Source organism: Mustelus asterias, unplaced genomic scaffold, assembly GCF_964213995.1.
Source record: "Mustelus asterias unplaced genomic scaffold, sMusAst1.hap1.1 HAP1_SCAFFOLD_63, whole genome shotgun sequence".
NCBI lineage: Eukaryota > Metazoa > Chordata > Chondrichthyes > Carcharhiniformes > Triakidae > Mustelus > Mustelus asterias.
Genome location: NW_027590128.1, coordinates 514853 through 536382, shown reverse-complemented (window position 1 = coordinate 536382; position 21530 = coordinate 514853). Strand labels below are relative to the sequence as shown.

General features: G+C 43.8%; 1 protein-coding gene and 4 non-coding genes across 5 annotated transcripts in view; 1 reads left to right on the top strand and 4 right to left on the bottom strand.

Moving 5' to 3' along the window:
• LOC144483376 (uncharacterized) overlaps positions 1–21530 on the bottom strand; it is a 490005-nt gene that overhangs the window by 97542 nt on the left and 370933 nt on the right. The gene's annotated exons all lie outside the window — the stretch shown is intronic.
• On the bottom strand, positions 1607–1688 carry trnal-uag (transfer RNA leucine (anticodon UAG)). Its single transcript has one exon. It is a non-coding gene; the product is annotated as a tRNA-Leu (tRNA).
• Positions 13264–13337, bottom strand: trnan-guu (transfer RNA asparagine (anticodon GUU)). The gene has a single exon. It is a non-coding gene; the product is annotated as a tRNA-Asn (tRNA).
• On the bottom strand, positions 15183–15255 carry trnat-ugu (transfer RNA threonine (anticodon UGU)). Its single transcript has one exon. It is a non-coding gene; the product is annotated as a tRNA-Thr (tRNA).
• On the top strand, positions 19197–19269 carry trnak-cuu (transfer RNA lysine (anticodon CUU)). Its single transcript has one exon. It is a non-coding gene; the product is annotated as a tRNA-Lys (tRNA).

Genomic DNA, 21530 nt, shown 5'->3' with positions numbered 1-21530 from the left:
GTGTTGCTGCAGGTTCGCATGGTTAGATTGAGAACCCATGCCACTTCATACAAGAACACACTCGTTACTTTCAACCTGATGTATCAACTTATCTTGTAATTCCAAATTAAAAAAGCGTTCCTCCAGCAAATGCCTAAGGGAACTCAATGAGTTAAAGCTCAATTGTTTCAGTTCAGAGTTCAGAAGATGTTGAGTAATATCCGGCCCCAGTGGTGATTGGTTCATTCCTTTCCAGCAGGAGACACCCAATCAGCTCACATCTCCTTTATCCGACATTTCACCCAATCAGTTCCGAGTGTCTTCAGTCTCCAATTCATGACGTCAGAGGGAGGAGCAGGAACCATTTGAATCTGTTCTCAGAACAATGAGCTGAACAGAACAACATAAGAGAATAGGGAAGAGGAGTTGCAATGGACCATTTGCTCCTTCATTAGGGCCTGTTCCGCCATTCAGTAAAATCATTGTTGATCTCCCTCACAGTAAGAAGTCTCGCAACACCAGGTTAAAGTCCAATCAGTTTACTTGGTCGCACGAGCTTTCGAGAGACTGCTCCTTCATCAGGTGAGTGGAGAGTTGGGTTTAGAAACAGGGCATAGAAAGACACAGACTCAATTGCAAGATAATGGTTGGAATGCGTGTCTTAACAGCGAATCAAGTCTTTACAGGTACAGACAATGCGAGTGGAGAGCGGGGACAATGACAGGTTAAAGCAGTGTGAATTGTCTCAAGCCAAGCCAGTTAGTAGGATTTTGCAAGCCCAGGCCAAATGGTGAGGGTGACAAGTCGTGTGACATGAACCCAAGGTCCCGGTTGAGGCCGTTCTCGTGTATGGAAATTGGTTATCAGTTTCTGCTCAGCGATTCTGCGTTGTCGTGCGTCTTGAAGGCCGCCTTGAAGAACGCTTACCCGAAGATCGGTGGTTGAATGCACTTGACTGCTTAAGCGTGCCCCGACAGGAAGGGAATACTCTTGCCGGGTGATTGTCGAGCGGTTGCCATTCTTCTGTTGTCGTAGCGTCTGCATAGTCTCGGCGATGTACCATGCTTCGGGACATCCTTTCCTGCAGCGTATGAGGGAGACAACGTTGGCCGAGTTGCATGTGTATGTATCGTCTACCTGGTGGATTCTGATCTCACGTGTGATGATGGCATCCGGGTCGATGATCCAACACATCTTACAGAGGTTGCCCTGGCAGGGTTGTGTGGTGTCGTGGTCGCTGTTCTACTTGAAGGCTGGGCAGTTTTCTGCGAACAATGGTCTGTTTGAGGTTGCGCTGTTTTTTGAACGCAAGTCGTGGGGGCGTGGAGATGGCCTTTGCGTGATATTCGTCTTCATCGATTGTACGCTGAAGGCTCCGAAGAAGATGTCATAGCTTCTCCACTCCGAAGCTGTCTTGGCTTCTGCACTCTGGGGACGGACTGGAGGAGGAAGGGCACTCTGAGGGCTGTGTCCCGTACTTGTCTTCTGAGGAGGTCGGTGCGCTTTTTTGCTGTGGCGTGTCGGAACTGTCGATCGATGAGTCAAGCGCAATATCCTGTTCTCACAAGGGCGTCTGTCAAAAACGACACCGCTCAGACTCCTCCGATCAACCCGAGCTGTTGGACTCTGGCAGCGGTGGGATTCGAACCCACGCCTCGAGAGAGACTGGAGCCTAAATCCAGCGCCTTAGACCGCTCGGCCACGCTACCACAGTCTTGATAATCATGTCGTTTCATTGCATTAATACTGAAATATATCAAAATCTGTGGAGTTGGGATGGGCCCTGACTAAATCGTAGCCGAATCACATGATCCTGAAATGCGCAGCAAACAAAAATCATCTCCAGTCAGAAACACAATGAGCTGCAGTGAAGGGCCGGCTCCATTTAAACTGTCCTTAACCTCGTTTAGCTCCCAGAAAGGACAATATGGCTTCCTGTTGAATTTGCTCAGGGTCTTCACTTGAGAAAGGACAGGACACAAGGCGAGACTGGGATTTGTGCGTTCTGCCTGGAAATAACTGATATTTGTTCTCACGCATTGGAGGAGAGCAATAAATCTTCATTTCCTGACCTGCAATCAAAACAGCAGTGAAAGTTTCAAACTCTAACCAGCAGACCAACAGATTACAGCGCGTTTTACAATTTGCTTTGCCCACGATCCTTTTGTTATTTTAGTTTCCACGCCAAACCACTTGCACCAGAAACTTCTCCTGCAAAATGGCACCTTCCGTTTCAACACCAGAGAAGTGTTCAGCCAATTACAGGAATAATTCCACGACAGTTATCGCGTCCGCCTCCCACGGCGTGAAACTGGTAGAATTTGTTTTCCAAATCATTTTCACTGCAGACTGAGGGAAAAGTTATATATTCATATATTTGCAAATTTTAACGAGTCTGATGGGTTTCCCCTGCATTTTCTAGTTGTGAAGTCAGGGGTCACTCCTTGAAAAGGGCAGAAGGTAAGGTTCGGCACAGAAAACGAGGGAGGATGTATTATTTGACACAAGGAATGATAGACAAGGCAACATTGAGCTGGTGATGGCGGAACTCGGGTGTTCCAATGGTGCAAAGTCAACGTCTTCACGGCCATGGTCTCGATGGCAGGTGACAAATGTGGAAATAAGTTGAGTATTTTTTTAAATGAGAAACCCGTCGATTGTGTGACGGAAGAGGAGGAAGAGAATGGCTAAAATGACGATGATCCGCTGATTGGGGAAGTCACTGTCAGCTTCCCTGCTGGTCGAGTGGTTTGGATTCGGCACGTTCATCACTGTGGACTGGATTCAATCCCCAGCCAGAGGGTAACTCGTTTGTATTGCTGTGTGAACTGACACCATGAAAAGGAATTCCGCATTGAATGAAACCAGATCTGGCAGCGTCCGTGGAGAGAGAAACAAAGTTAATCTTCCAGCTGGATCTTTCATCAAAGCTGGAAAAGTCGGAAATGTAACAGATGGAAAACAACTGCTTGGCTGTGATTCCAAAATATTGTGAGGGGCTTGAGGGGCGAAATGTTCTATCCAAAATCTCAATCATATTCTAACCCATTGCCGGTATTATTCTGAGCAATAGTTACCTTCGACTGTTAGCGGAGCCGCATGGTCTTAATTACTAAATTTAAGTTTCAATATCTGAATTGCTGTGGATTCAAATCCCACCACTGCCGAAAAGTGCAGCTCGTTTGTCTTTTCAGCGAATGGCATTCTGTAAGAACGAAAAAGGAGGAATGAAAGGTGCAGCGTGACCTTCTAGAACAGAAGGTTCTCGACAGCAACTTTTGTTGCTGTCACTATTCAATGATTTAATATGAGTAACACGAACACATTGACACCGGTTGCAGTGGTGGCCAAGCGGCTCAGGCGGTGGATTTGAAATTATTGTTTTCTCACGGAGATTTGAACCTCACCCAATGCGCTGCTCAGCATTCATTCCTTTCGATGACTGCAGAATTATTATTCTTTCAATGGAATCAAAATCTTTCAAATATTCCCATCTGTTTTTCCTGCTTCACTTCGCATTCCTTCATTTCTGTTCATCAGCTAGAAATCACCAAAACCCCAGCCAGAAATGGAACAAAACTGAACCCAGTTAGTGACATCATTGATCTATGGGTGTTTGTGTCTTGTCCGCCCTCTGTCACTCTCGGTGTCTGTGTGTGTTCCTCTGTGCATCAACGTGATTCAGTTCCCAGAGGGGGTGAAGACATTTTTTAACACCACAAACTGCGTTCACTTATTGATATACGTCAGTGGCAAATGGTAGAGAATAACAACATGTTTGAAAGTTGCGAGAAAGATTGACTGGTACAGGCTTTTTTTGACTGGCTATTGCTTATTGACTCAGTCGCCGTGTGTTGCACAGCAGAGGATGATTGAAATTTTCACTGATCAACATTTAAACAGACAGTGGATTCACTCGGTGTGATGTTGCATTCCAGTTCTATATCTACAACTACAGCATCAATTTCTACCAGTTACTGTGAATCCCATATTTCTAATCGATTGGAAATATACAACAGCATGAGGGGGTAGAGGGGGTCTATTTGGGGGCAGGGCGGGGAGAGGGTCGGTGGAAACAAGCTCTCAGCATGTACACTGTCAAACAGTCTCGTCTGTTAGAGGGGTTCTATTTGGCGCAGGATGCTCTCAAACCTCCTCCCTTTCAGTTGGCAGCAACTTTCCTGAACAATTTTCCAACAGAAATCCTGCGGCAGTTTAAATTCAGCGTTTCACTGCCTGGATCCAATTCAATTCCCATTCACGATGCTGTGCTAATTGCTGTACCTCGCAATCAGTTACTGGTTTGCAAAGAGTCATATTGGACTCGGAAACTTAATTCTATATCTTGCTCCACATTTGTTGCAAGCCCTGTTGAGAACTTACAGCACTTTCTGCTTTTATTATAAAATGAATAATAGGAGAAGAAGCAGACCACTCAGTCCATCGGGATTGTTCCGCTATTCAATACCATCTTGATCGATCTTGGGCTACAACTCAGTTTTTCCACCATCTCCCCTTATCGCTGAATTCCCCAAGAGACCAGAAACTTGTTCATCCAACCTTAAATGTACTCGATGATGGGGCATACATAACTGTCAGGTACAGAGAATGCCAAAGATTCTCAGCCCTTTGAGTAAAGTAATTTCTCCTTATCTTAGCCCGAAATGATCAGCCCCTTATCTGTTCCACAGTGGGTTAGATTCCCCGACCAGCAGAAAAAAAACAATCTCCCATCAAACCTACTCAGAGCTGTGTCGGTTTAATGAGATCGCCTCTTATTCTTCTAAACTCCAGAGAATTTCATCACAGGACAGCTCCCTCACCCCAGGGAGCAATCTGGTGAATCTTCTCTTTACCGTTTCCAATGCAAGCACGTCCCTTTGACTATCACACCTGCACAGAATATTCAACATGTGGTTCCAACCAGCCCTGTGCAACAGCAGAAACACCTCGTTATTCTTGGACTCCAGTCTGCCGGCAATAAAGGCCAAAATGTAATTCCACTTCCAATTACCTGCTGCACCTACATGCGAGCTGAATGCATTCCTTGTACCAACGAATCTATTCTATTCTTAATATCAACATTTACATTTTCAACTCATCAAATATATCCTGCTCTTTCTATTTTTTTATGAAGAAGAATAACTTCTCGTTTTTCAAGTTTGCACCTGATCTGCTCCTTCACTCAGAAAAGCTCTCTGTTTCATCTCGCAGTCTGTTGGATTCCACCCCACAGCTTCCATCAACTAAGCTTGGTCGACAGCGAGAGTTGAAGGCACGATCCCTGGTTGACCAAGACCAGGGCTCTATCCACTCAGCTACGGAGCCAAGCGCTGCAAGTTTTATACATTGCGTGGAGTATTATCAGTGGATTGAGGAGCAGCATAGGGATTGAGGTCGGAGATTTTTAATCTGGTGGAGATTTTGATTTGGTGGAGAGCAGGAAATTAAAAGAGGCAACTTGAAAATGACATGATTTGACATGTGTGCTCTGTGTGTATCTGACATGTATGTTGTGCTTGTTATGTGATTCTTCTTCAGAGTTTATCGTTAGTGTTACATGGATTCATAGAGTCATAGAGTCATAGAGGTTTACAGCATGGAAATAGACCCTTCGGCCCAACTTGTCCTTGCCGCCTTTTTTTTAAACCCCTAACCTAATCCCAATTGCCCGCATTTGGCCCATATCCCTCGATACCAATCGTACCCATGTGACCATCTAAATGCCTTTTAAAATACAAAATTGTACCCGCCTCTCCTACTGCATCTGGAAGCTTGTTCCAGACACTCACCACCCTCTGTATGAAAAAATTGGCCCACTGGAGGCTTTTGTATCTCTCCCCTTTCACCTTAAACCTATGCCCTCTAGTTTTAGACTCCCCTACCTTTGGGAAAATATATTGACTATCTAGTTGATCTGTGCCCCTCATTATTTTACAGACCTCTATAAGATCACCCCTCAGCCTCCTATGCTCCAGAGAAAAAAGTCGCAGTCTATCCAGCCTCTCCTTATAACTTAATCCATCAAGTCCCGGTAGCATCCTGGACTTGCATCTCTGACTTTTCCAACTCCGATGCAAGTTCATCCAGCTGGAAGATTTAGATATTGCTCCCTTCACAAACGCTATGAGGCGGGTTTTCATTAAATGAAGAATTGGACAAAAAGTTATTCACTCTGTGACTGGGAATTGAAACGACGTCACGGCGCCGATTCTGGTCACTCGACCCTCAGAGACGCTGATGTGAGAGATTTGTAATGAGTTGATCATCTCTGTACCCATTGCTTCATTTCCAATAACTTTCAATAAGAATGACGGGAGGCGTCCATGACAGGATTTGAGCCTCAGTTAGAAAATCCCAATCTACCCCTGGGCCGGGACTGCAGTCTCAATGTTTGCAACCCTGTGGTTATATCGGCAGACAGCCATTCAGCCTGTGTTCCCGTTTGTATTCTCTGTCGGAGCAACTCAATTCCTTCCAGTCTTGACAAAGGGTGATCTGGACTAGAAACGTCAGCTCTCTTCTCTCATAACTGATGCTGCCAGACTTGCTGACATTTTCCAGCATTTTCCCGTTTTGTTTCCGATTCCAGCATCGACAATAATTTGCTCCACTCCTTCCACATGCGCTTCTTTACCTCAACAACTGTTTACATTGGTCAGTGTCTCCGCTTTCTTCCTGCCAAAAACGACACGGCACAAACTCCTGCATTCAATCTGAACTGCTGGATTTCAGCTGCAGGGACCAAAACTCAAGCCCACTCGAGCAATGGCGGGATTTGAACCCACAGCTTATACAGAAACTGGACCCAACTACGGGTTTAAACTGCTCCGCTACGCTACCCCGTAACGCTACCCCGTAACGATCCTGCTCTTTACTGAAAGCGTTACTGAAATTCAGTAGCAGCAAAGGAGCTGAGAAAGGCCATCAGTCGGTTTGAGCCTGCTCCTTCACTGAATCAATTCATCCTGAACTGTGGAACAAACAGAAATCACATCCAGTCAGAAACAGAATCAGCTGCAGTGAAGGACCGGCACCATTTAAACTGCCTTAACCTTGTCTAATTCCCAATATCCTGCCAGATATGACATGAAAACCTCCTGTTGAATTTGCTCAGTCTTCACCTCAGGACACGAGGAAAGATTGTGTTTTATATGTTCCACCAGGCAATACCTGACATTTGTTTTTATGGTTTGGATGAGAGCAACAAATCTTCATTTCCTGACCTGTAATCTGAACAGCAGTGAAAGTGTCAAACTCTAACCATCAGACCAACCTATTTTACAGTTTTTCCTTATCCACGCTGCTTTTGTTATTTTAATTTTCGCGCCAGATCACATTCACCACAAGCAAGTCTCTGCCGCAAAATGGCACCTTCTGTTTGCACCACAGTGATATATTCAGTCCATTACAACAGACAACAGGCATTCCACGCACAGTTATTACTTTCGCTTCCGACGGTTCAAAACTGGACAGAAACCTTTTAAAATATTGTCGTTGCAGAGTGAGGGAAAGGTTTAATAATTCAGTGTGAACGCTAAAATCTGACCGATTTACTATCCAGATGTTAGTTTACATCACCATCTCTATCGTCAGCGCTTTGCAGCCTATCACTGTCTTTCTGCTACTATATTTGTTCTTGACCTGTTGCAAATGTGACCTTTCCAGCTGTGATGTAGACATGCAAACCTCACTCGGTTGATGTTAGGAGATCTGCTTTTATTTTTAATAGTTTGCCGAGAGCAAAATATAATCGTTTCCTGAGCGGGAATTGAAACCAAACAACACTGGGGTGGTACTGAACACAACCCACTGGACATCCAGGGTCACGGGTGAAATGTGTTTTTCAAATTGACTTACGATACATCTCTTAATATGTCCAGTTTGGATGGAACATGGACTGCTGCAGCTAATGATAACACCGTTTGAGATCGCTGGGACATGAAATCGACAGTGAGGTAAAATAGTCCCACAACATGCTGAAGTGATCGGGGTATATAAAATTCTAAAAATAATTGATAGATTGAACGTTCACGAAATGTTTCTTCTCATGGGGCAATGGAGAACAACAGGTCAAATATATAGGTTGAGAGGCGGTAGATTTAAAACTGATTTGAGGAGGAACTGCTTCTCGCAGAGGGTCGTGAATTTGTGGAATTTCAAGAAAGCGACAGATATATTCCTAATAATAACAGGGATGAGGGGATATTGGAACAGGTAGGGAGGTGGATTTGAGAACAGGGAGAGATCAGTCATGAACTGATTGCATGACGGTTCAGGCTCGAAGCACTGAATTTGCCCACTTCTGCTCCTAATTCTATTTCCTAAGTGTAACTTTCAATTTTCTAAACCCACCAACTCATCACTGTGGCTCCAATGTAATCTACGTACATTACATCCACAGGTTCCCCTTCATCCACAACTCAACTGCGTCCTGTAAAGGACTTGGGAATGGCCCCATTCTGTGGTGTAATTACTTTAAAATTCTTTTTTCCCCTCATTTAAGCCCTCCTGATTTACACCCGGCCAGAGGTCTCCCCTCTTGTTATGCTGCTGGATAACACTTGTTTAAAACCTCCTAATTTCTTACCATGCCCCGTAGTAATCAAAGATTATGGAGCTAAAATATGAGATTTGTTTTCCTATGTACACAAGCTGTCTGACTTTCTGAGTTTTTCCAGCATTTTCACCTTGCACTGCAGAAATCTGTGCAGCTTTGAATGGCAATGGAAATATTTTCATTGAACAATTTCCCCAGCAGCGGCTCGTTGGACAAGGGGTATGATTCGGGCTGAGGGTGTTAACATCACCAACATGCGAGATATCCCGGGTTCAAAGGCCGAGCGAGAGTTCTCAATCAGCTGTCGTTTCGTATTGGACAAGTCAAAGGTTTTGTAAATGTATTTGCAGTGCAAACGGTGGGATTGGTTTTCGTGGGATTTGGTATGAGAACCTGGGCACACAGTGCAGGCAATCTATCAACACAACACTCACACAAGAAAATCAAGACATTAAAAGGTGAATATGCTTGTGGCCACTCACTTGATCTCTGGTCACCAGTTTAGAGGACCCCATGTTTGTCGGTTCAGGCAGCTGGCTGTGTGTATATTGTTATTCATTCATGGGTTGTGGATGTGTACCTCACTCGCTATTTCTGTTTTTCATTGTCTCTATATATCTCCCTCAGAATCTGTTAGTGTCTCTGACTGTGTTTTTATTACGTTGACCGATTTTGATCCTTGCTGTCTTCATTCATTCGCTGTCTCTGTGCATCCGAGGTTCACTGAATTGATTTCTGCGTTTCTCCTGGGAGGAGAGATTCAGTGGGGTGAGTCTGTTCGCTCTGGAGTTTAGAATAATCAGAGGTGATCTTATTGAAAAGTCTGAAAGTAGGAAACAGTTTGACAGTGTACATGCTGAGAGGCTGTTCCCCCCACCCCTGGCTCGTTTATTATGAACAATAAAAAGGTGAATTGTGTAAGAGGAGTTTGGAATGTTTGGGAGAGGTGAAGCTGAGCATTGGAAGATGTGAATGATGTAATTGATGATTGAGAGGAAGGGATAGGAAACTTGGGGATTCTGTAGGTCGATTCATTGTAAACTTTGAAATCAGAGCAAGTATAGACATCAGTTGGAAAAACAATATTTGTCTCCATGCATTTTAGGTTATGGAAACGAGCCTGATCCATGTGCCTGGCGAGCTCAGTCGGTAGAGTATACGACTCTTAATCACAGGACCGTGGGTTCGAGCCTCACGTTGGGTGGCATCGTTTTAAACTTTGCCCCATTCTTGGGTGAATTCCAGATCTCCGTTCCTCCAGAAGTGTCACCGCTCAAACTGAGTCTTTCTCCTTTCTGCGTTGTTTATCTCAGAGTTGTGGGTTTGTGACTGAAAACTGCCTGCAGTTCACTGGAAGGCGGGAGTTCAGCGCTGAACTCAGCGAGAGGTTTTGTTCTCATTTATTATGAGATTCAAACCCAGATCTGCGAGATTGTGTCAGTGGGAACAATAATCAGCTCCATTGTAATTCAATCACTCCAGCCTTCCATCCGATCAAAAGACCGTTTGTCCTTTCCTCCTCTCCCTCTCTATTTTCCTTGATTCTGTACGTGTTTGTAAACCATTAAATGACACATTTCTTCCAGTTAGGGTCAAAGGTCAGCAACCTGAATCATTCACTCTCTTTCCCTCTCCACAGAAGCTGTTGAAGCCGATGAGTGCTTCTAACATTTTCAGTTTTGAGGTGGGATTTGCAGCAACTACAATACCTTGCTGGGGATGACAGTGGATCACTTTTCTCTGACTGAACCTTACCTGTTTGAACAGTTAAAGGGCTGCGGTTTTAAATAATGAGACACCAGAATATGTCACCCTATTTGAAATGAAATGAAACAAAATGAGAATTAATCCTTTCATAAAATGCTGCTAATGCAATATATATTTCATTGTCAATGCCAGCATTTGTTGTCCATCCCTATTTCCCACTGAACTGCGTATTTTGTTGGGCCATTTCAGAGGGCAGTTAAGAGTCAATCACATTGACTTGAGTTTGGAGTCCAATGGAGGCCAGAAAGCGGAAGGATGGCAGATTTCCTTCTGCAAAAGGTCCAGATGAGTTTTCATGACAATCAGAAAACAAGCTTCATTACTGAGACTAGCTTTCACTTCCGTTTCAGTTCTAGATTGTGGTGGGATCGGGACCTGTGCGCCTGAGCCACGGGATTCATACTCCACTGATTTTACCACTACTTCACCATCATCCCCGAAGGGTATAAGTGTAAATCCTTCACATGGAACAAACCGCTTAATTTCACATTGAAAACAAAGATTTAAAGCAGTGTACTGTGGAAATCATTGTCAGAGACTCAGGATACCGGGGAATTGATGAGATATCGATTGCGTTCATTGAAAGACAGAAAAATGTGGTGAATCCTCAGTGTGAGTGATGAAGGAGCTGCGCTCCGAAAGCTAGAGATTCCAAATAAACCAGCTGCACTTTTAGCTGGAGAGAATTCTTACCGGGCCCTGAAGGGCATTTGATTTACAATTCGCAAAAAGATGATTTTTATAAAATTAACAGCTTTCAGCAAATCGCACCGCAATCACATTGCAGACGGTGCAGTGGGTTACTCTCCTGGCCTCATTGCATCAGCTCCAGAGGACGATTGCTCAAGAACACAAAAAGCTCAGCGATAAAGAGGTCGACGGCTTCATTCATCAGCGGTTACCCGAGAGCACAAGACCTTTCTCCTAAACCACACACGCACGCACGCACCCACCCACCTGCCCGCCCACCCGCACGCACCCACCCACACACCCACACACACATGCACACGCACGCACACTTGCTCAATAATACTCAGGACACCTCAATTTCCTTGTTGGTCGAGTCGTTAGAATTCGCCGCCTTCAATGCCATGGTCTGGGTTCGATTCCCGGTTAGGGAATGATGATTCATTGCTCTCGTGCAACACATGAATTAAGGAGAGTGGGTATTGCTTCCTGATTTAAAACGGGAGCGATACTTGTGGCAGGTTGAACAGCAGGGAGGAAAAATCTGCCCCAATCCACAATCCTGTCAATTACCCACAACAATTAATATTTCCATGAAGAAGTCTCACAACACCGGATCGATTTGGAATCAAGAGCTTTCGGGGCGCTGATAAAATAAAGCAAATTTATTTTATTATCGGAGCAATTGAACCAGTTGGACTTTAACATGATGCTGTGAGTCTTCTTATTCTGCCCATCCCAGTCCAACACCCGTATCTCGACATCATATTTACATTGCAATTGCTGGCACCTCCTGTCAAAATGAGTGAGCTACCTTCTGCTGCATTAAATTTCACTGTAGCTCACCACATTCAAAGAGTAATGTTTGTTATAAACCTTATTGTAGTTAATCTGTTGAAAAGGTTCAGCTTATCACAGCTGCGCTTTCATCACACTGGAAGCGAATGTGAAAATATGAACAGTTTCAAAGCTGAACAACGTGCACAAGATTGGAAGGTGAGTGCAACCGTGAATAATTGGCACTGTGCATATTCCTGTACTCAGTTTCTGGGAGAATCAGGAAGATGAAATTCTGGTGGTCCAGTGCTTAGGATTCGGCGCTTTCAGAGTCATAGATCGGCTTCGATATGCTAAGATTTAAAGTTTTTCATAATCCGTTCAACAAACCTGAATTGCTTCCTGATCGAAAACAGCTCTGTCAGAAGCAGTGCAGTTAGATCTATAATTCTGTGTTTGAATTGGAAATGTCACATGGGCAACAGTTTAAGAATAAACACAGATAGTGAAAGGCCGTGATAGGCTGCAAAGCGCTGCCAATAGAGATGGGGATACAAATCTGTGTGACAATGGGGTAAATTTTATCGATTAGGTTGACACAAATATCTCCTCGACCTGGATCCAAATCTCAGCCAAATCACAAGAAAACATCTCGCTAACTTAAACACTAAGCTTTCCGACTTCACTCAGAAACCAGTAACTCTGAGACAAAGCGGGATGCAGTCTGACCACTCGATCCCCCTCCACACTTAATAAGAATATGTTGGCTCCCGTGAACCAGCTTGCGACTGAGGGGGTGTAGCTCAGCGGTAGCGCATTTGACTGCAGATCAAGAGGTCCTCGGTTCCAATCCGCATGCTCCCTTCCTTGTCTCGCTGATACTTTTTTTTCAATTGCAACTGTCTTCCATTGGCTGCACAGCGCGTTGTGACGTCCAGCAACCGGGAAAGGCGCGACATAAATACAAGTCGGTCTTTCATTAATTATCTTCAATCCCAATCCTTTGGTTACTGACCCTCGTCAGTGGAAACAGTGTGTCCCTATCTGCTCTATCAAACAGCCCTTTTCCATGTGAACTATCTGCTCTCAATCTCAGGACTTTGCAATTATAAAAACAGCATTCTGGTGAAAGTTTAACTCAGTCCTCATTCCACTGATCTTTGCCGACTTGCTGTGTATTTTCCTTATTGAACACATTTCAGGTTGGGACAGACAGATTCCTGAGAAATCTGAGAAAGAAGAGGAATGGGCAGGAAAATGGAAACCCAAGATCAAACATGGGTTAAAGTTTCGAGTTCAGTTATTGAGTTTAATAATATTTGAAATATATAAATTGTTACAAATAAGATGTCAGAGATAAATGTTCAATAGACTAACGTCGGCTAACAGTAGAGGCAGAAACACACGATAAGTTTTTTTTTAGTGTTGCCCAGTGACACTCAAAAACCGAGAGACAATGAAAGCAGATGGAGAGGAAAAAAAAGTGAAAGCCCCGTCCCTGGATGGTCTCGAACCATCAACTTTTCGGTTAACAGCCGAACGCGCTAACCAATTGCGCCACAGAGACTGACGCAACTGAAGCTTACATGGCATCCTAAATCAGGGTGACAGCGTGTTGGCTGCAAGTTAGACGCCAATTCAATTTTCACCAAACCTGACACAGAAAGACCAAATGATGGCATCGTTTACAAATCTAAACATGTATATTTTATTATTTTACCCCACAGTGTTGTTGTGGTGTAATGGTTCATCCCTTCTAACATGGAAAACGGCCGTTTGATAGAGCAGGGAGGGACAGACTGTTCCCACTGACTGGGCTCAGTAACAGAGGACGAGGATTGAAGATCATGAAATATTTGCATTTATATAGAACCTATCCCGACCAGCGGACGTCACAAAGCACTTTCCAGTCAATGAAGGGCAGTACCTTAATTAACATGTTTTACTTGTTTCCTTAAAGTTCTTGGTTATTTGAATAAAATAGCTTGTTATGGCTGATCTTGGGGTACAACTCAGTTTTTCACCAGCTCCCCATATCCCTGAATTCCCCGAGAGGCCAGAAACCTGTCTATCCCAACCTTAAATGTATTCGATGATGGAGCTTCCATAACTGTCTGGCATAGGGAATTTCAAAGATTTCAAAGATGTACTTCTGAGGCTTTATAAAGCACTGGTTAGGCCGCATTTGGAGTACTGTGAGCAATTTTGGGCCCCACACCTCAGGAAGGACATACTGGCACTGGAGCGGGTCCAGCGGAGATTCACACGGATGATCCCAGGAATGGTAGGCCTGACATACGATGAACGTCTGAGGATGGTGGGATTATATTCATTGGAGTTTAGGAGGTTGAGGGGAGATCTGATAGAAACTTACAAGATAATGAACGGCTTAGATAGGATGGACGTAGGGAAGTTGTTTCCATTAACAGGGGAGACTAGGACGCGGGGGCACAGCCTTAGAATAAAAGGGAGTCACTTTAGAACAGAGATGAGGAGAAATTTCTTCAGCCAGAGAGTGGTGGGTCTGTGGAATTCATTGCCACAGAGGGCTGTGGAGGCCGAGAAGTTGAGCGTCTTCAAGACAGAAATTGATAAATTCTTGATTTCTCGAGGAATTAAGGGCTATGGGGAGAGAGCGGGTAAATGGAGTTGAAATCAACCATGATTGAATGGTGGAGTGGACTCGATGGGCCGAATGGCCTTACTTCCGCTCCTATGTCTTATGGTCTTATGGTCTTATTTCAGTGAAGTAATTTCGCCTTATCTTAGGCCGAAATGATCAGCCCATTTTCCTGAGACTGTACTGCCGTGGGTTAGATTTCCCGACAAGCAGAAGAAATCTCTCAGCCTCCACCCTGTCAAACCCAATCAGACTTGTGTAGATTTAATGAAATCGCCTCTCATTCCTCCAAACTCCAGAGACTTTCAGCCCAATTTACTCAGCCTCTCATCATACGACAACTCCCTCATCCCAGGGATCATCTGCTGAACCTTATCTGCACCGTTTCCAATGCAAATAAACCCTTTATTAAATGTGAATATCATATCTGCACAGAATATTCAACATGTGGTCTCAACAAAACCCTGTACAACTGCAGCAACACCTCGTTATACTTGGACTCCAGTCTGCCGTCAATAAAGACTAAAAAGCAAGTTTCCTTCCAATCATTGCCTGCACCTACATGCCAGCTTTATGCATTCCTTGTACAAATGCATCTATTCTATTCTCAATATCGACACTAACCTATTTTAGCTCTTCAAATATGTCCTGCTCTTTCGATTTTTTTACGAAGAAGGACATATCTTTTCGCTTTCCAAAATCACACCCGATCTGAACCTCGACTTATCTCTTGTTTGACTATTAGACTCTCTTCCCCTTTCCTACAGCTTCTATCAGCTAAACTTTGCCCGTAGGCTCCAGCGAGAATTGAACTCGCGACCCCTGGTTTACAAGACCAGTGCTCTAAACACTGAGCTATGGAGCCAAATGCTGCAAGGAGCTGCCACTAAGTGCAGCATTATCCGTGGATTGAGAACCACGATAGGGTTTGAGGACGGAGATTTTTGATGAATGTGGAAATGTCTGAGGTGGAGTGCCGGAAGTTAAAAGACAGAAGTTGAAAGTGACATGATTTGACATGTGTATTGTGTATGTACTTGACATGTATGTTGTGTGTGACATGTGGTTCTTCTTCAGAGTTTATCGTTAATGTTACATCTCTGATTTTTCCAGCTCTGATACAAGTTCATCCAGCTGGAAGATTTAGCTTGTTGTTCCCTTCACGGACGCTGTTTTTATTGAATGAAGAAATGAACAAAAATTTATTCACTCCGAGACTGGGAATCGAAACCGCGTCACGGCGCCGACGCTGATCACTAGACCCTCAGTGACGCTGATGTGACAAATATGGAGTGAGTTGATCATCTCTGCACCCATTGCTTCATTTCCAATAACTTTCAATTAAAAAAAAGTCACAATGAGGAATGACGGGAAGCGCACATGATAGGATTTGAACCTCAGTTAGAAAATCCCAATCCATCCCCTGGGCCGGGACTGCAGTCTCAATGTTTGCAATCCTGCTGTTTATTTCGACAGACAGCCATTCAACCGGTGTTCCCGTTTATATTCTCCATCGGAGCAGTTCCACTCCTCCCAGCTTTGACAAAGGGTCATCTGGTCTCGAAATGTCAGCTTTCTTCACTCCTTACAGATGCTGCCAGACCTGGTGAGATTTTCCAGCATTTTCTCTTTTTGTTTCCGATTCCAGAATCCACGATAATTTGCTCCAGTCCTTCCACACTCGTTCCTTTACCTCAACATCTGTTCACATTGCTCTGTCGCTCCTCTTTCTTCATGCCAAAAACGACACGGCACAAACTCTTGCATTCAATCTGAAATGCTGGACTTTAACTGCAGGGACCTAAACTCAAACCCATTCTGGCAGTGGCTGCAGTCGAACACAACAACTCCGTAAAGACTGGACCTTCAGCCACTGGCTTAGATTACTCGGCTACGTTACCATGTCAGCAGTTGTGTCCTTTACTGGTATCGTTATTGAAATTAGCAGCACTGGAGCTGCGACAGTCCATCAGTTGGCTTGAGCCTGCTCCTTTACTGAATCAATTTATCCTGAACTGTGTAACAAGCAGGAATCACATCCAGTCAGAAACAGAATGAGCTGCAGTGAAGGACCAGCACCATTTAAACTGCCCTTAGCCTTGTCTGGTTCCCAATATCCTGCCAGAAATGACAGGAAAAAAACCTCCTGTTGAATTTGCTCAGTCTTCACTTCAGGACACGAGGCGAGATTGTGTTTTATATGTCCCACCAGGCAATAACTGACATTTGTTTTTACGGCTTGGATGAGAGCAACAAATCTCCATTACCTGACCACCAATCGAAACAGCAGTGAAAGTGTCAAACTCTGACCACCAGACCAGCTGCTTGTAGCCTGTTTTACAACTTGCTTTACACACACTGCATGTGTTGCTTTATTTTTCGCGCCAGGCCAGACTACATTCACCACAAGCAAGTCTCTGTTGCAATATGGAACCTTCTGTTTCCATCCCAGTGATACATTCAATCAGTGACAACATACAACAGACATTCCACTTACAGTTATTAATTCCACTTCCGACTGTTTGAAACGAGAGAGAACCTTTTCCAAATATTTTCGTTGCAGAGTGAGGGAAAAGTTGAATAATTCAGTGTGAACGCCAAAATCTGACCTTTTTACCATCCAGATGTTACCTTACATCACCATCTCAATTGTCAGCGCTTTGCAGCCTATTACTATCTTTCTGCTACTGTGTTTGTTCTTGACCTGTTGCACATGTGACGTTTCCAGCTGTGATGTAGACTTGCAAAACTCACTCGGCTCATATTAGTAGATCTACTTTCGATCAGATAGTAAATCACGTTATTTTTCAATAGTTTGCTGACAGCTATAAATAATCGTTCTCTAAGCGGGAATTGAAAACAAACAACAATGGGGAGTACTGAATACAACCCACTGGACTCCCAGGGCCACGGGTGAACTGTGTTTTTCAAAATGACTTACCACATATCCCTTCATGTGTCCAGTTTGGATGGAACATAAGTGACTGCTTCAGCTAATGACAACACTGATTGTGTTTGCTGGGACATGAAATCGACAGTGAGGTCAAATAGTCCCACAAGATGCTGAAGTGATCGTGGTGTATAAAATTCTAAATAGGATTGAAGAAAGTGAAATCTTTTTTCTTATGCGCAATCGGGAACACCATGTCAAATGTATAGGTTGAGAGGTGGTAGATTTAAAACTGAGATGAGGAGGAACTGCTTCTCACTGAGGGTCGTGAATTTGTGGGATGCATTGCCGTATAGCACGGTTGAGTCTGAATCATTAAATGATTTCAAGAAAGAGACAGATATATTCCTGATAATTAAAGGGATGAGGGGATATTGGAACAGGTAGGGAGGTGGATTTGAGAACAGGGAGAGATCAGTCATGAACTGATTGCATGATGGTTCAGGCTCGAAGCGCTGAATTTGCCCACTTCTGCTCCTAATTCTATGTTCCTAAGTGTAAATTTCAATTTTTCAAACCCACCAACTCATCACCGTGGCTCCAATGTAATCTACGTACATTACACTCACAGGCTCCCCTTCATCCACAACACAACTGAGTCCTGTAAGGGACTGAGGAATGGCCCCATTCTGTGGTTTTATTACTTTAAATTACTTTGTTTCCCTCATTTAATCTCTCCTGATTTACACCCGGCAAGAGGCCTCAAACCCTCTTGTTTATGCTGCTGGATAACACTTGTTTAAAACTTCCTACATTTCTAAAAATTCCCAGTTGTTCCCAATGAAAGGTTATGGAGCTAAAATATAAGATTTGTTTTCCTGTGCACACAAGCTGTCTGGCTTTCTGAGTTTTTCCAGCATTTTCACCTTTCACTGCAGAAGTCTGAGCAGCTTTGGAAGTCAATGGAAATATTTTCATTGAACCACATCCGCAGCAGTGGCTCATTGGACGAGAGGTATGACTCGGGCCTGGGGAGTAAACATCTACAAACGTGTGAGCGATCTCGGGTTCACATGCCGGACTCGATCCCTCAATCAGCTGTTGTTTCATATTGGACAAGTCATAGGTTTTATAAATGTATTTTCAGTGCAAACGTTGGGATTGGTTTACGTGGGATTTGGTTTGAGAACCTGAGCACAGATAGCAGGCAATCTATCAACACAACACTCACACAAGAAAATCAAGACATTAAAAGGTTAATATGCTTGTGGCCATTCACTTGATCTCTGTTCACCAGTTTAGAGGACCCCATGTTTGTTGGTTGAGACAGCAAGCTGTGTGATTATTGTTATTCATTCTTGGATTGTGGATGTGTACCACACTCGCTATCTCTGTTTCTCATTGTCTCTATATAACTCCCTCAGACTCACTGACGATGTTTTTATTACGTTGACATCTTTTGCTCCTTGCTCTGTCCATTATTTAGCTGTCTGTGTGTAACCGAGGTTCACTGGATTGATTTATGGGTTTCTCCTGGGAGCAGAGAATCAGTGGGATGAGTCTGTTCGCTCTGGAGTTTAGAATAATCAGAGGTGATCTTGTTGAAAAGTCGGAAACTGGGAAACAGTTTGACAGTGTAAATGTTGAGTTCCCTCCACCCCTGGCTAAATTATTAAGAACAAAGAAAAATAAGGTGAATGACGTAAGAGGAGTTTGGAATATTTGGGAGAGGTGAAGCTAAGAATTGGAAGATGTGAATAATGTAATTAATGATTGAGATGAATGGATAGGAACTTTGGGGATTCTGTCGGTGGATTCATTGCAAACTTTGAAATCAGAACAAGCTGAGACACCAGATGGAAAAACCGTATTTGTCTCCGTGCATTTTAGGTTATGGAAAGCATTTGAGTACGTGTGCCCGGCTAGCTCAGTCGGTAGAGCATGAGACTCTTAATCTCAGGGTCGTGGGTTCGAGCCCCACGTTGGGCGACGTCGATTTTTAAACTTTGTCTCATTCCTGAGTGATTCCAGATCTCCGTTCCTCCAGAAGTGTCACCGCTCAAACTGAGTCTTTCTCCTTTCTGCGTTGTTTATCTCAGAGTTGTGGGTTTGTAACTGAAAACTGCCTCCAGTTCACTGGAAGGCGGGGAGTTGAGCGCTGAACTCAGCGAGAGGTTTTATTCTCATTTATTATGAGATTTAAACCCAGATCTGCGAGATTGTGTCAGTGGGAACAATAATAATCTCCATTGTAATTCAATCACTCCAGCCTTCCATCCTATCAAAAGACCGTTTGTTCTTTCCTCCTCTCCCTCTCTATTTTCCTTGACTTAATTTTTCCAGTTAGGGTCAAAGGTCAGCAACCTGAATCATTCACTCTCTTTCCTTCTCCACAGAAGCTGTTGAAGCCGATGAGTGCTTCCAACATTTTCTAATTTGAGGTGGGATTCGCAGCAAGTACAAAACCTAGTTTTGGATCACAGTGGTTCACTTTTCTCTGACTGAATCTTACCTGTTTGAACAGTTGAAAGGTTGAGGTCTTAAATAATAAGACACCAGAATATGTCACCCTGTTTGACATGAAATGAAACAAAATGAGAATTAATCATTTCTTAAAATGCTGCTAATGCAATATATATTTCGTTGTCAATGCCAGCGTTTGTTGTCCACCCCTATTTCCCTCTGAACTTAGTATTTTGCTGGGCCATTTCAGAGGGCAGTTAAGAGTCAATCACATTGCCTTTCCTCTGGAGTCCCATGGAGGCCAGAAAGGAGAAGGATGGCAGATTTCCTTCTGCAAGATGTGTTTTCATGACAATCAGAAAACAAAGCTTCATTACGGAGACTAGCTTTCAATTCCGTTTCAGTTCTAGACTGCTTTGGGATCGTGACCTGTGAGCCTGGGTCACAGGATTCCTACTCCACTGATTTTACCACTATGTCACCATCTTCCCGGAAGAGTGTAAGTTTAAATGCTTCACATGGAATCAAACTACTTAATTTCACATTGAAAACAAACATTTAAAGCAGTGTACTGTGGAAATCAGTGTCGTACACTCAGGATACCGGGGAATTGACGCGATATCTATTGCTTTCATTCAAAGACAGAAAAATGTGGTGAATCCTCAGCATGAGTGATGAAGGAGCTGTGCTCCGAAAGCTCGTGATTTCAAACAAACCTGTTGCACTTCAACCTGGTGTGCGAATTCTTACCGGGTACTGAAGGGCATTTCATTTACAATTCGCAAAAAGATTATTTTTATAAAATTAACAGCTTTCAGCAAATCGGACCGCAATCACATTGCAGACGGTGCAGTGGGTTACTCTCCTGGCCTCATTGCATCAGCCCCAGAGGCCGATTGCTCAAGAACACAAAACGCTCAGCGATAACGAGGTCGGTGGCTTCATTCATCAGGGATTACCTGAGAGCACGTGACCTTTCTCCCAAATCACACACGCACACACACGCCCACAATTGCTCAATAATGCTCAGGTCACTTCAATTTCCGTGTTGGTTTCGTCGCTAGAATTCGCTGCTTTCACTGCCACGGTTTGGGTTCGATTCGCGGGTCGGGAATGATGATTCATTGCTCTCGTGCAACACATGAATTAAGGAGAGTGGATGTTGCTTCCTGGTCGAAAACGGGAGAGATACTTGTGGCAGGTTGAACAGGAAGAAGGAAAAATCTGCCCCATTCCACAATCCTGTCCATTACCCACAACAATTCATATTTACATTAGGAAGTCTTACAACACCAGGTCTATTTGGATTCAGGAGCTTTCGGGGCGCTGATCAAATAAAGCAAATTGATTTTATTATCGAAGCAAATGAACGTGTTGGACTTTAACATGATGCTGTGAGACTTCTTATTGTGCCCACCCCAGTCCAACGCCGGTATCTCGACATCATATTTACATTGCAATTGCTGGTACCAACTATCAGAATGAGTGAGTTACCTTCTACTGCATTAAATTTCACTGTATCTCACCACATTCAAAGAGTAATGTTTGTTATAAACCTTATTGTGGTAAATCTGTTGAAAAACGTCAGCTCATCACTGATCTGCTTTCATCACACTGGAAGCTAATGTGAAAAGATGAATACTTTCAAAGCTGAACAACGTGTACAAAACTGGAAGGAGAATGCGACTGTGAATAATTGGCACTGTGGAATTCCTGTATTCAGTCTATGGGAGAACCAGGAGAATGAAATCCTCGTGGTCCAGTGCTTCGGATTTGGCGCTTTCAGG